Source organism: Brachycentrus maculatus, unplaced genomic scaffold (assembly GCF_059751285.1).
Source record: "Brachycentrus maculatus isolate JH-2025_06_01 unplaced genomic scaffold, ASM5975128v1 h1tg000301l, whole genome shotgun sequence".
Classification (NCBI taxonomy): Eukaryota; Metazoa; Arthropoda; class Insecta; order Trichoptera; family Brachycentridae; genus Brachycentrus; species Brachycentrus maculatus.
In genome coordinates, this window is record NW_028281052.1 from 667,424 (window position 1) to 683,949 (window position 16,526).

General features: G+C 32.3%; 1 protein-coding gene across 10 annotated transcripts in view; it reads right to left on the reverse strand.

Moving 5' to 3' along the window:
• The window catches only part of Zasp52 (Z band alternatively spliced PDZ-motif protein 52), a 110,595-nt gene extending 100,742 nt beyond the window's left edge, over positions 1–9,853 (reverse strand). For 6 of the 10 annotated variants that reach the window (XM_088267633.1, XM_088267631.1, XM_088267639.1 and 3 more), the window contains exon 1: positions 9,545–9,853. The gene's annotated coding sequence lies outside the window, so the exon portion shown is untranslated. The remainder of the gene's footprint in view (positions 1–9,544) is intronic. The other 4 variants (XM_088267634.1, XM_088267642.1, XM_088267632.1 and 1 more) reach the window with 1 other exon arrangement.
• Positions 9,854–16,526: the final 6,673 nt, after the last annotated feature.

Sequence of the window (16,526 nt, forward strand, 5' to 3'; positions counted from 1 at the left end):
TCATAATACCACTTATTGAGTTTTATTTCATATTATTTTTGACATGTTATCAAAGACGAAGAAGAATATGGAAGTGTGGGCGTGATCACTTTACACACGTGTAACATTCACCAATTCTACCCATTATTGACAACCACACTACTCAATTTCTTGGAAGTTCTATTTATATGAATCAATTAAGAAACATTGTTCTTGGATCACTGGAACTTCACTAGAGACAGCTATTGGTGAGTTTTATTTCATTAAACATGACTAGTTTCGAAAACTACAGTTGTTTAAATCGACAGATGAATAGTAAAACTACATTTTTATGCCAATAAATAACTTTTAACTTCAACATTTTATTTCTTCAAAAGCGCTTTCTTCCTTGTGGTCACCTTGTGTTTCAATATTTCACTACCACGCTTCAAATAACTCCACTTTTTCTCTTCTTCATCATTATTTTTATGTAGGCACGTCAGTGATCAATGGAGCATAAAACTTGGGATAAATGACTATTCTTCTGGCAGTTAATTCGGACAAAAATATCTCGACAAATATTTTTTTGAAGAAATAAAACAAGAGAAATTAGAATATTTCCATTGAAATGTATGTATACAAATATGTATTTTTGAAGATATACTTAGAACTGTCAAATTTACAGAAAACCTCTTCATTTATATTATGAGAAGTTGAGATTAATTAACAAATTTGTAAAACTCTAAATGAAAAATGAGTAATAATTTTTAGGATGATTAAAGAAAACACTTCGTTTTTTACTACTTGAGCTTTATTATAGACTACATGTTTCAGAAGTCAAACTTCCATCATTCAGGTCTGTATAATAACTAAAATATGAAATATAAAATTGTTCTATAAATAAGGAGAGGGGAAAGTAAGGGGAAGGGGTTAGTCAAGGAACGGAGTTTGAAATCAAAGGAAAAATGGAAAGCAATGGCGAAGAATTTTGAAACAATATATTATTTAATAAATTATTATTAGAATTCAGGTTTTTTTGTATTTCTAAATTTTCAAGATAATTCATAATTTGGCCTTTATATGGAACAAGGTGTAATAATTTTAATTTATTTACGAAGTGTTTTCTTTAATCATTGTAACATGTCTTACCACAAAGTTAATGCCGAAACAATAAATGAAATAATTTTTAGGATTGAAGCACAAACTTCTGTAATTTTCCATATTGTAAATTCTTTATAAAAACAGTAACTAATTAACTAACCATCATGCTGCTTCTTTGCTGAGGTAGGCAGAGAGAATAGAAAGCCACTCCCATCTGTCTTTGCTTACAAACATCGCCTCAATTTTATGCATCTCCTCATATATACCCGCCGATTATTTCGACTCCTGACCTGACCCCTTTCAAGTATTTGAAACACTCGATTATGCCAAGTTTTCCACGGTCTTCCTTCACTCCTATTCCCAATTACATTAGCCTCATAAATTTTATTCACTGTTCCCCCAAAAAAAGTGATTTAAAAAAACAAATTACGTAAAAAAACTCAAGGTATACTTGTGTTCACACGATGTCATCATTTGACAACCGGTTTCGAGATAGTATCTTATTGAATTCTTAATACTGTTTTATTATCCAAAATGTCACTAGTACATCGACTTTTTCTACAACTCGGGCCGTTAATATTAATTTTATCTGTTAGATTATCAAACAGATCCACGACGTATATTATATTATTGTAATTTGCCATCATATTTTTAATATATTATACGCGTGTATCGAAATATGTAAAAAAAAAGATGCCAGCCAAGCTAAATGGAAATGTTTACCAAACAATTGTTAGACCCGCACTCCTCTATAGCTCCGAATGCTGGACGATGTATAACGCCTACTCTAGGCAACTAGAAACTGCTAAAATGCAAATGCTTAGGTGGTCATTTGGAGTGTCCCTTAGAGACAAAATAAAGAGTTCACGCATTCGTGGAAGCCTAGGTGTAGACATCAATAGTAAGGTAGAGGAAAGGTAATTGAGAGAGTATGGGCACATAGGACGTAAAGAACCTGAACATATTGTGAACCAGACAATCGCCATGGATCTTCCTCGAAAAACATATAGAGGAAGACCAAAACATTCATGGATGATACAGAAAGATAACATGATTCGAAGGCATGACCTAGGTGACGTTGTCCATGATAGAAAGACCCTACCATCTGAAGACGAGGAGAGCTGATCCCAACAGTCTAAGACGATAAGTTGGGATGGAAACAGAAAAAAGAAGAGTCGTGCATTGAAATATTTTTACAAGACCCCATGTGAATATTAAAATAAATTATTTTGTTGTACCTACAAAATAAGTGGTTTTTAAAAAACTAGTATTGATGTTGGACAAATGTGCAGCAAAACGATGTATGATAGATGTTCGAATAGGGATATAAAGGCAGAGATAAGCATTATACTACATAGATAGATACTTGGCTACAATAGTTTAGAGACTAGAAGGAATGTGTATTTGATTACGCATTTTTATCGATTGTTGCGCGGTATGGTCGATAATCCTGAAATTATCCGGAACATTGGTCTGTATGTTCCCGATAGTTACCTAAGACAGCGTCGGTATAAATTGTTTCACATTCCTATACACAGGACCAACCTGCCGATGGTTATGCCTGTAGGAAGAGCTACCGCTATGTTGAACAATATCTCATTGGATCTGTTCTATGTGTCTGAAAGATTTTTTTCGAAGCGGGATTCTTCTACATCTTTAAGTCTTCTTGCTTACATATATTGTTTGTAATGTTTTTTTAAAAATAAATTGTAATTAAAATAGCATTGAGATAGGTGTTTTGAGATGGTTTGGGCATGTAAATCGATGACAATTTGTGATCGAATATTGGATTGTATGGGTAACGCTTATAACGAAATGATATGACTTTTGGAAAATATTATTTCTGGATACTTTTTCATGATATTGATTATAATGCGCTATCTTTCAAGTGTAGATAACCAACTATCAACCATTAATATAAAAATAGCACATAACATTTACTTATTGCAAGGTGTAAAAATAAGGTGGATATCATTTGATTTAGGAAGATTTATGATATGGATGTCTTGTTTCGACAACCACACTAATCAAAGTTTGCAAGTCCATATATTGCTCACTCCTTTCAACAACGTCATATATAAAAAAAAACTTGATATTTCAGGAGATCGTTTTTAAAGTTTTAAAATATAATACAATGTATTAAAAATAAATATCAAGCCACTTATTGATCTTTTTACTGAGCAACAGATTTTTTAGGTAAAATCTGAATGTTTTTTCTTCATTTGAAAAATATTTTGTACGTTTAAAAAAATAATTAAACATTACCTTTTCCTAAAAATGCAAAAACAACACTTTAAATATTAGCAACATTTTGAGTGTGACCAAATAGTTCACAAAATCTGGATTATCTCCAATTACAGGAGTCACTTTCATATTATTTTTTTACATCTCACCAATACATGTCTCTAGTGAAGTTCTAGTGATTCAAGAACAAGGTTTCTAAATTGGTTCATATATATAGAACTTCCAAGAATTTGAGTAGTGTGGTTGTCAATAATGGGTAGAATTGGTGAATGTTACACGTGTGTAAAGTGATCACTTAAACCAGCCTATGACGGTCGTCAGCCCCGTAAATGCCCAGACTTCCATATTCTTCTTCATCTTTGATGAGATGTTAAAAAATAATATGGTAAATATTAAGTTAAAAATATGCCGCTTTTGCTGGGATATAGTACATTTTATGGGCATTTCGAAAACATGCACAACTGAAAATTTACGATTTTTGATATATGACGTTGTTGAAAGGAGTGAGCGAAGTGTCGCAACTCTCAGTTATGAGGATTTAGACGGAGAGAAAGAAATAAAAAGTTTGCTTGGTGACCGATAATAAATATAGATGAACAAACTAAAATGCGTTATAGAAACGTCGTATATCCACGATATTACATACATAGATACATCATAACATTTTTTTATAAAGATTTGGTCAGACGCCAAGATGAAAAAAATCACAGGCCATCAACGAGCAGATACATCAAAAATATTAGACATGTTTTTGTAAGAAAATTAGACAGATCGTTTACGATAATCGATTGAAGAGATTTTTTTTCTATTTAAAAAAATTTATGTATTTATAGGAATTTTGTTACCTCGATATAATCACAAGACTGATCATTTATCAGAGTAAGATTTCGATATTTATGTACAAAGATGTTTCTTAAGGTCCAGCATTCGTTAGCTCGCATTCATTCCACCGGAGACCGCCGGAGAGGTCACATTTCTGCTCACGCCCGATTGTTTAAAGAATGTAGGTACCTATATTGAATATTTTTTTGTTTTTCAGAATATATACAGAAAAATATAAAAATATGTTTTTTAACTCTTTACCTTTCATTTTTCATGAATTGATTCGGCAGTCACTTTGCGGTAAAATCGATCAATTTTCAATTAAAGTTTTACTTAGTAAATACCACTATTTCTGAAAATCTACTGCGACACGTGTTTCGATGCATTCCGCATCATTTTCAAACACCATACGGTATTTGAAAACGATGCGGGATGCATCGAAACACGTGTCGCACTAGATTTAAAAAAAATAGTGGTATTTACTAAGTAAAATCTTTACCTTTCAATAACTCTTCAAACCAATTTCAAAACCATGTAATTATTTCGATTTTTTTTTTTATTTTTTCAATGCAAAAACGGTGTTAAAAGAAGATGAAAAAAAAACGTAAAATGTTACCTGGATTTAGTGAAAATTAAGTTGCGACTTACGAATACTGGGCCTTAATTAAGAAAGGTGCGTTGAGATGGTTTGGTCACGTGAATCGAATGAGTGAAGAAAGAATAGTAAAACAAATTTATGAGGCGAATATTGTTGGGAATAAGAGCAGACAAAGGCCGAGGAAAACTCGGCATGATCAAGTGTTTAAAATACTTGAGCGTAATCACGGCCACCGATCTATCTTTGCAAACAATCTTCGCTTCTTCCACATTCATGCATCTCCTCATACAAACCCGCCGATTATTCCTATTCATGACCTGACCACTTTAAAGTACTATTTAAAATACAAAGATGATTATACCATGTTTCTTCGGTCTTCCTCTGCTTCTATTACCAATCATTCAAGAACAACCGACACTGGCCTCAAATTTGTTTAACTATTCTTTCTTGCATCTTAATTGTCTTAATACACCTTTCATAATTTATTAATACAATTGTAGAATTTAAATCACTATAAAAAATATGTAACTATGTAAAATAAAAATAAAATATACATTTAGTATACTTCAGTGTCAGCACGCGTAGTGTAATGGTCAGCACGCTCGACTACCGTTCTGGAGGTCCCGGGTTCGATTCCCAGGGGGGGGGGTCAAATAAATACAAGTGATTTTTTCACTCAAATATTTATTCAATTATTACCCTGGACTGGTACCTGAAGCGGAGGGCTGATCACCTTTCCTTCGTGTGTTAACGATCAAGATAACACAGCGCTTATATTATGCAGTGCCCTATGCACCATTGGGGTGCGGATAAGGCTTTAAAGAAGATACTTTAGTGTAATTTAGGCAGTAATTTGTTAATATTTTTTTAAATGTACAATTTTAGGCTTTTTGCATATCTCCTATCTGCATAGTACCTACGTTTTTACATTATAGGTATGTAAAAACATCCTTATCGCCTGCTATCGTAAGTATATAGCACATAGAAAGCCGTACAATGTACCTACGTGAATTATTAGCGTAATCTATAAAGCAGGTGTTCGTAAGGGTGTGATAGTGCCTAGGCATGTGTATTGACCAGTACCTATAAATTTACATAAATAAGTACTTAAATACAGTACCTTCTTTTAGTGGGTAGGTACTTATCTACAGTACCTACCGATCTACTGATAATGCACATCACTAAAGAGTGCGAATTAGCGATCGCTACCGCATGGCCGCACCAATCAATGGGCGAACAGCTTATTTTCATATTAAAATTCAATACATTTGAAACCAATGAGAATATTGACAAAAAAATTGGAGAAATATAACACGATTATGGAAAATTGATTATACTTATTCCTATAATTTTATTAATAGTATGAATTGTTAATTTTGAACATTGAAAGCATTAACTTTGTGGATCATTGTAATATATTTTGAGAAATAAAAAGACTTCGTTTTTTGACCCACTCTCTTTTTTTATTATTAAAAACCAACTAGTTTCGGCACGTTTGGTTATTAAATAAAACAAACCCTGAAGAGGGCAACAGGTTGTTGCCGCAACTAGTTGGTTTTTAATAAATAAAAAAGTGAGTGGATAAAAAACAAAGTCTTTTTATTTCTTCAAATATATCAATTTGCAATCCGTCTCCATGGTTTGATGGTTAAAGTGTTTAGCTAAGTGTTTAGGTCCCGAGTTCGATTTCCAGGGGAGGGTAAGAGATATATTAGTGATTTCTCAGTCTAATATTTATTTTGCTGGACTGGTACCTGAAACGCAGGAGTGATCCCCTTGACCTTGACCAAGATAACACTGCGTCAATACGATGCAGTGCCCTATGCACCAAAGGGTGAATATGCGAATAAGGGTTAGAAGAAAAGAGAAATTATAGGTCATAAAAAATACATTACTTTTTTGGTAAAAGTTTATTTCCACTGTATCACAATTGGTATATTAATGCGTGAAAAAATATTGTGCTTTTTGAAAATAAAGTATTTATTTATACTTATATGACTAAAATAAAACTTATTTTATCGATTTTTCTATGAAATAAATATATGGTTTTTAAAAGAAAAGCGTTATTGGAAGGCAAGGAGCTAAAAAATATATAAAAATATTCTTAAAAAAATCAATTTATAATATTATATGGTATATTTAAAAAAAATGCGCGAAGACACGTCTGGCCCCTCACGCGACCGTTCGCTTGATGATTTGTATATTTGCGAGCTCTCCTTAGCCCATAATATTTTGAAAATGACACACTTTTAAATAAATACAAAAATACAAAGATGATGTATTTTCTATATTGTTATATGCTGGTCAAATAAAATTGATGAAATATAAAATTGATAAATTATGGAAAAAAAACTATATGAGTTAATCTATATAAAAACTGTATATTTAGTTGTTATTTAATTCTATAAAAAAATGCAAAGAATACTTGAACCTTGTATATCTCTTATCGTTAAAATCGTTTATTTTTCTGTACGACGCATTATTCATTAAAATCTTGAAACAGGTTTATTTCTGTGAGCGGTTTAAAAGACCTCGCAATATAATGTAAACACTCTCATGTAAATACGAACATGTCAACAATACGAAGATGCACTCCTGCATGTATGGAATTGCATATACTTTATACGCGAGCCAAACAAATGCATCTCTCGAGACGAAAAATTCCAGCTATATTTATTTTATGTCAGAAAATACATAATAACATTCAGGAATTGTTGCAATTTGCAGGCTGAGAAAAGAAATACGAGTAGAATAGAAGCACACCAAGTCCTACCAAAATTCATTTTTAAATCGAGCCTGCGATATGTGCAATGTATGCTTAATGAAATAGACATCAATAATGTTTCTTTTAATACGTTTAAGACAAATATTGTTGATGTCTTTTTGACTAGTTGATAAAGAAAATTTCCTATTATTTTTTGACATCTCATCAAAGATGAAGAAGAATATGGAAGTCTGGGCATTTACGGGGCTTACGACCGTCATAGGCTGGTTTAAGTGATCACTTTACACACGTGTAACATTCACCAATTCTACCCATTATTGACAACCACACTACTCAAATTCTTGGAAGTTCTATATATATGAACCAATTTAGAAACCTTGTTCATGAATCACTAGAACTTCACTAGAGACATCTATTGGTGAGATGTAAAGAAGCTTTTTATTAAGCAGAAACTCTTATATTAGTATGTGAGATCCGAATCCTGGATTATAATATATATATATTATTATAATATATATTATAGCTTCTTTACATCTCACCAATAGATGTCTCTAGTGAAGTTCTAGTGATTCATGAACAAGGTTTCTAAATTGGTTCATATATATAGAACTTCCAAGAATTTGAGTAGTGTGGTTGTCAATAATGGGTAGAATTGGTGAATGTTACACGTGTGTAAAGTGATCACTTAAACCAGCCTATGACGGTCGTAAGCCCCGTAAATGCCCAGACTTCCATATTCTTCTTCATCTTTGATGAGATGTTAAAAAATAAAATTAAATATTCTGTTGGGTTCCAATCAATAAATAAATAAATTAATAAAAAGAATCATCCTTATATTTAATTTAAATTAATATATGATAGAATTGAAATAAACATTGATTCATTATTCTAAAATTATACACACATTTTTAAAAATTATCAGCTTTGTACATTGCTACATTAATTATTTTTTTTCTCTAATATTTATTCAATATTACCTGAAGCGGGAGGCTGATCACCTTTGCTTCATGTGTTAACAACGATCAAGATAACACTGCGTTTATTTCATGCAGCTCCCTATGCACCATTGGGGTGCGGATAAGGGTTTGAAGAAGAAGAAATAAATTATGACACCTTAAAGTTGGGAGTTTTTAAACAATTGTTTATTAAGTTATTTTAAGGGTACACGTACAATTTTTTGTATTTATATATTGAAAACTAATTTACACATATATTTTTTTAACTCTTTATCTTTAGCAACTCTTTTCTTTTAAAAACCATATATTTATTTGGAAGAAAAGCTTATTTTTTCAATTAAAAAACGGTGTTTTAAGCAAATAATTCAATTACGTTGAATGCTACCTGGGTTTAAAGAAAAAAATATTGTGATTTATCGTATATTTGGCCTTAAAATGTGTTGAATTTAAAGCTTGATGATAACACGTACGGTCGAGAGCACGTATTGCATAAAATCGACATGGAATCGGTGGCCAATTTAATGTTAAATAAATAATAAGGTTGAGCTTAAAAATGTTGGCAGTTTTCCATTTTCGACAGAGAGTAATTTGGAAAATGATTGCAAAAAACAATATCGATTACCCTGACTATGCATTGGATATCTCTCCCTTTATAAATATTTCTTTGATATATTAGAAAGAAAATTAGTTCAATAATAAAATGGCAAAAAGCGTGAGGGAAAGAAAAATTCCGGGGAGAAAGAGTGACAATTTGAAATGGGTATCTCTGGTACAATAATAACTGCGAAAAAACGAGAAGCCCGATATAAAGATGGTAGATACTTGTTAATCTGCCAAATATTACAACACACTAGCTATAAGCAAGAAGAAAGTGGGAAGATAAATAAAATGCAATATGTAGACGAGGGATATATAAAATAATAACAAATAAACTAAATAATTCACTAAAAGAGTAACCATGTTTTGAAATATTCGCGATGAAAAAGAGACATTGCGGATAAATAAATATTAGATGTTGAAGAAAATGTTACTTATTTTAATGGAATTGGGTATATATTTTTGGGTATGTATTTGATGATTGTTATTGCAAGCAATGTCATGTAAATTAGGGTGTATTTACAGGAAAAAAAGATAAAATACCTTCACAGATTCCACGGGATGTATAAATCCGAGCGGGTATTCGAACAACACAAACCACAAGTTAATCACAAATATATACGAAATCGTCGGTTAGAAGCACAGGACGCCGTCGTCGGAGAAAATTTCGAGTATGCCAATTCGATTTTCGAAAGATATAAGTCAAAAATGGCGGTAAGTAATGTTATTTTTAGATGTTGGTAATACGATACTGACTGAGCTACGATTGGTCGGCGAGAGCACGGGGGAGCTGAGAGCGGCGGCGGACGGGCGGTCGTGACGTGCGGTCTCGGCGAGCGGCGGCACCCGAATGCGGGCCGAGCGGGCTGCGCTACCCGCGCGGAGGACAGAAATAGCCCATCGGCGACCGGCAATATGGAAGGATGCTTTATTACTGATATGGCATACTCCGCTGACCGCTGCGCTCCTGGTAGCTACTCGGGATACTTACCAGGCGGACTGAGGGAGTAGGAGCAGTCTGCCTCTTGACCGTTCAACTCCTGACCTTCGGCCGATTATTTTTCCACATTACCTTCTTCGGATGCTTTATTGCTGATATGGCATACTCCGCTGACCGCTGCGCTCCTGGCAGCTACTCAGGATATTTACCAGGCGGACTGAGGGAGTAGGAGCAGTCTGCCTCTTGACCGTTCAACTCCTGACCTTTGGCCAACTATTTCCACATTACCTACTTCTTCAAACCCTCATCCGCACCCGATGGTGCATAGGGCACTGCATCATATAAACGCATCGTTTCAAGATCGACAGCTGTACGTGTGATGATGACACCTCAAGATGTCCCTCACCTGATGATGCTTTGCCCCCTTTTCAGGTTTCACAGACAACAGCTGGAGGTGCGTTGCAGGAGCCTGGGTGAGGACCTATCCGACATCGGATCCTTGTTAGTTCATAAGGAAGTGTCACGAGAGGTGGTATCATACATGATAAAATTATTAAAGGACATTGGTACCATAAACCAAGCCAGGACACAAAATGCCGAACCTCTTCTAGTAGAACGGAAGGTCTGCTTCAAGCAATCGTACATCGGATGCGGTATTCCTGCGGAGCAAGCTTGTAAGGATGACCGAGATAAATAAAGATGAATGGCCCGAGGGAGAAACCTTATCAGAGTAGACTTTTCGTGACGTTAGAGGCGTTAGCCAAATAACTAGGTGTAGGTAATAATAATAAAATAATAAATAATAAAAAACTATTTTTATTTAAAGGTTTATATTTATGGAATTCATTGAAAAAATAAATTATACAATACAATACATAATTTTCCTCATTCAAGTCAGTTTTTCTGATGTTCCAATTAATCCATAAGTAATTAAAATTAAAGTGTGGTATTGTTACATAAAAATTATTGGTTTTATTAAGTCAAAATTAAAAAAAAATTATTACAGTAAAATCTAGATATGACGGACCTGTATTTAACGAACATCGGATATAACGAACAAAAAATCAAGTCAAATGTATTTCTTTTTAAACGCCCTGTTTAAATTATGCCGGATAAGAAGTAGCTGAGGAAGAGGTCTAACAATGGCTAGAAGTAGATGAAGATGACCGTGGGTATAATATCATGACTGAAAGTGAAATAGCAGATGAAGTTATGAACCTAAAAAATGAGAGTTATGAATATAAAAGAAGAAGAAACAATACTGCCAAAAATTAAGTTATCAGTGGTAAGATCACATCTCGACGATCTAATATCATTTATTGACTTTTCGTCAAATAACAAAGTTCAAATGTATTATACGCATTTTCCTAATTTTATAGTTGATTATAGAAAAAAAAAACAGCAAATTTTAAAAGTGCAAACAAAACTTGATTCCCTTTTCAAAGTAGGATTACCGAAAGCAAACGCGTCGATATCAAACAGCAACGTCCCTTCAAGAGTGTCCGAAGACAATAAATAGAATTTGTACTGTTCATTTTTATGTAAGTAAATAGTGTTCATATTTTAATTTTTTTTGTTGTTGTTTTGTTTTAAATTTATTTTTATAATGCACTCCCCCTAATGGATCATTCTCATGATGTGTTATTATTGGCTAATAAATTAATATAAAAAATTCCAAGACTATCAGTAACATTCTTATTGAAATCTGTAGAGAAGTAAGGGAGAAATGAAGGATTAAGCTTTAGATATTTTAATAAAACGAAAAACGGACACCGCAATACGTCATCAAATTTTAGGTCATCGGGTGTGTTATGGGTAAAGTGACCATAAGACCCGTTTTGAACGGGACCGTCCCGTTTTTACATAGCCTGAACAACATATTTTTTTCATATTTATACTATATATTCCTCTTATTTTCTTTATCAACATTCCTTTTCTTTTAATTCATACGTAAAAACAATGAAAAAAATACATGTTTTCTTGAATATACATACAATTACGTAAAAATTGGTAGATGTCCCGTTTTGAGGACAAAAATAAATGGTTACGTTAGTTATGGGGCGTATCCCTTTATGTATCTGCTATAAAGGCCTGTATTAGTAGTAGTGTGGATCCGTTTCTGTGACGTCATTTGTTACCAACTTACGAAAACAACGTTTTTACGAAGGCGAATTTTGCGAAAGAAAATAATGAATGAAAATATTGATCATATCCGCTGTTATAGACACAAAACGAGTCTTACACAATCCTTTATAGGTTGAGTACGTTGAATTAGATATTCCCCCCGAGTGATAATACCCTACTAGTCCGTTATATCGAGGCTTTACTGTACTTACATAATATCAATGTGATAGCACAAATTTCATTGAAAAAAACACATAAAAAGTATATAAGTAATTACATTTATTAACAATTATTATTCAACACCATGTGTTTTATTGGTGCGATCTAATTGGTGCCACCAACCCAACCTAACTTCACAAAAAAAAACATTATAATAAAACAAAAGTAATTTCTATATGACCTATTTAGAAGTAAATGAACCAAAACTAACCGTAGGCAGAGAAAATAGAACGCGACACCGATCTGTGTTTGCAAACAATCTTTGCCTCTTCCACATTCACGCATCTCCGCGGATTATTCCGACTCCTGACAGTTTTTTTTCCCCACATTTATTGGCTTTTAGCTGTACCCAGCCACATGTTGCTGTGTCTCAGTCAGGTTAAATGGAAAAGAAATAAATAGAAATCACACGTTTCTTATATGTTTAGTTTCACGATGCTTGTAAAGCATTGAAAATATTGAAATGCTAAGTCACGACAGCTGTCAAGAAGCACGCTGTTGCCAATATTCAGTGTTGTGTTGCTGTTATGTTCAACAGATGGCGCTGCCATTGCGGTAAACAAAACACGTTTTTATCCATCACAGATGTATGTAAAAACACGAGCTTGTACAAATGCAACGATGTGTCGAAATTTCGAAGCAATCGGTGAATAACTTTCGGAGATTTAAGATTTTCAACAAACGAACATTAACATTTTAATTTATACGGTTTTATATTACCATACTACAAAGTTAATAACACTTAAAATACAAAATACAAAACCAAAAAAAAATAAAATTCAAAAATAAAAATAAAAATATTATTTAGGTGAATGTGTGGAGATAAAAAAAAATTCTGTGATATTTTATTTTAATTGAATTTAGTCAAAAATTAAAACCATAACATAATTGGAATTTATAGAAAGCAAACAGTCATAAATTTGTATACCATTCAATATAATATAATATAGGACATTTAAAAAAATTCAAGCCGGGTTGTGGTCCTGTGGATAGCGTGGCGGACTTTCAGAGCTTCAAAGCTCGATCCCACCCTGCCACAACTTGATTCCTATTTTCAAACACACGCCACATAGGCAAACACAAATACTCCCCTTACAAATATCACTCATAACTGACACAACCGATCACAATCCAGTTTAAGATTGTATAATTTGGTAGTATTTTTAGTTTATATTCAAAATAACCAATCACAATTTAGTTCAAGATTGTATAATTTGGTAGTATTTTTAGTTTATATTCAAAATAACCAATCACAATCGAGTTTAAGATTGTATAATTTGGTAGTATTTTTAGTTTATATTCAAAATAACCAATCACAATCCAGTTTAAGATTGTGTAATTTGGTAGTATTTTTAGTTTATATTCAAAATAACCAATCACAATTTAGTTCAAGATTGTATAATTTGGTATTATTTTTGGTTTATATTCAAAATAACCAATCACAATCCAGTTAAAGATTGTATAATTTGGTAGTATTTTTAATTTAAATTCAAAATAACCAATCACAATCCAGTTTAAGATTGTATAATTTGGTAGTATTTTTAGTTTATATTCAAAATAACCAATCACAATTTAGTTCAAGATTGTATAATTTGGTAGTATTTTTAGTTTATATTCAAAATAACCAATCATAATCCAGTTTAAGATTGTATAATTTGGTAGTATTTTTAGTTTATATTCAAAATAACCAATCATAATTCAGTTTAAGATTGTATAATTTGGTAGTATTTTTAGTTTAAATTATAATAATAATATTTAAAAATGATAAATGAATTATTTCATATTTTAAACATGGTATTTTTACAATCATATATAATATACTCAGATAATAATAATAATAAATCTTTATTCCAGCTTGAAAAAATAAAACGCAATTGAAAATATCAATAAATTTCAAATTTTGCTTGAAAATACCACTATGCTGTATTCCCCATTTATACATATTCCATACATTGCTTCCACAAAAATAGATACTGAAATAATCATAAATAAAAAATATGGAGGTTTCTTTGTATAAAAATCAATTCGGGATATCAATAAATAAAATTCATCTTTGCTTATTGTATATTAATTTTATTTAAAAAATACTTTAAAAAATCAAAGATAACAATAATTATTCACCCAGCCCCCTTCTGCATACCTCACTGAGCATAGTACCATGTAGTCAGTTGAAATTCCAAATTACAGATACGCATTATAAAATAAATGATAGAATTTTTTATAATTTTTTTGCACCGTGTTTTTTGGAAATCGTATAAAAAGAGAGTTCATTGTGTTTCTTAAAATCTATTGTAAAACATGTTTCGATGGATTTGGCATCATTATCAACAGGTTTTTTCACTTCAAATTGGATGTTTTATAGACCAAATCGGTTCCTCTAATAATCAAAAGATATTTTAAAAAAGAAGTTTAGATGTTGTATTATATTTTATAAAAAAAGCTTTAAATTTAACAAAATATATATATTTTTTTTAAATAAACGAATAACCCGCAAATCCTCTAATTTAAGAGGCTTGTTTGCAGGTAGGTTAGTAAGGATGGGGAAGCTAAATGTGAAAAATACATCACAAACACCCAGACCAATTGAAAACAAATCTTTCTTGAATTTATTTTTCCATTGGCGGGAATCGAACCCGCGATGCCAGTTACGCAGTCGAGCGTCTACCCAACTACGCAACGGCGCGTGCCTAAGTAGTAGTATTGAAAATTAGTAGCAAAAGTAGTATTGAGAATTCAAGTAGTATTGTAGCATTGAAAATTATGTCTGAAAAGCGCACATGGCGCAGACAGACTATGACAAGCTTGCCAACTTAATGACTAACGAACTTGCTATGAACACATCAAGGGCGGGAAAGATAATTCTACCCGTTTGGTCGATTGATGCTTAAGGACGGGAAGGGTATTTTTACCTTCTGCGCCGGCCTCATTTCGAATGCAGAAAAGAAGGAATTATTTAATGTTTTTATATGAATATTATGTACTAGTCTCTTTGGTAAGGTCTAAACTATATGTATGCAATTATCAAATCTCGTCGCCAGCGGTCCCCAGGTGTAAAAAACACCTGTCCAAAATGTGTTCAGAATAAAATGTGTGGGCAGGTATGTATTCACACTGACAGTATATGTAGTACTCATATGAATATTTCTTAATAAAATACAATGTAATTTCTAAATTGTTTTGTAAAACATCCAATTTGTTTTGTAAGACATCCAGTTTGATTTGCAAAATGTCCAAATCGAAGTGAAAAAACCTGTAATTATGCAGAATGCATCGAAACACACCATACTCACTCCTTTCAAGAACTTCCTAAATCAAAAATTGTCAATTTTTAGTTGTGTCATGTTTTAATTGTCAATTTTTAATTGTCACATGTTTTCGGAATGCCCATAAAATGTACTATATCCCCGCAAAAGAGTCATATTTTTAACTAAACATTTACCCACTACAGGGCAGAAAGTGTTGTTTTTCATTTTGAAGAAAAGGTATTGTTTAATTATTTTTTTAAATATTCGAAATATTTTTCAAATGGAGAAAAAACCTTCAGGTTTTACCTAAAAAGATCTGTTGCACAGTAAAAAGTTCAATAAGTGGCTTGATATTTATTTTTAATACATTGTATTATATTTTTAAACTTTAACGTTCTCCTGAAAAATCAAGTTTTTTTTATTCATGACGTTCTTGAAAGGAGTGAGCGACATGTTACAATAGATTTCAAGAAATAGTGGTACGATTTATCAAGTAAAATTTAAAATAAAAATAGATAAATATAGAATGTGCCAAATCAATTAATAAAACGACTGAATATGTACCTTCTAGATTTTTTACAAAATTAAGTATGTAATACATTGTCAGGTGAATTATATAAAAAAAAGTTTTTGTTATTTAATTGTAATTTTGAAAACCCTTATCCGCACCCCAATGGTGCATAGGGCACTGTGTCCTATAAATGCAGTGTTATCTTGATCGTTTACACATGAAGGAAAGGTGATCAGCCCTCCGCTTCAGGTACCAGTCCAGGGTAATATTGAATAAATATGACAGTGAAAAAATCACTTAAATTTATTTTACCCCCCTCGGGAATCGAACCCGGGACCTCTAGAACGGTAGCCGAGCGTGCTGGCCATTACACTACGGAGGCGGATTGTAATTTTAGAACTGTCAAAAGTCGAAAATATCCTAATTGAACCTTGAATTTCCTGACTTTAAATGACACCACTCACAACCCACTATTAATAACACTGA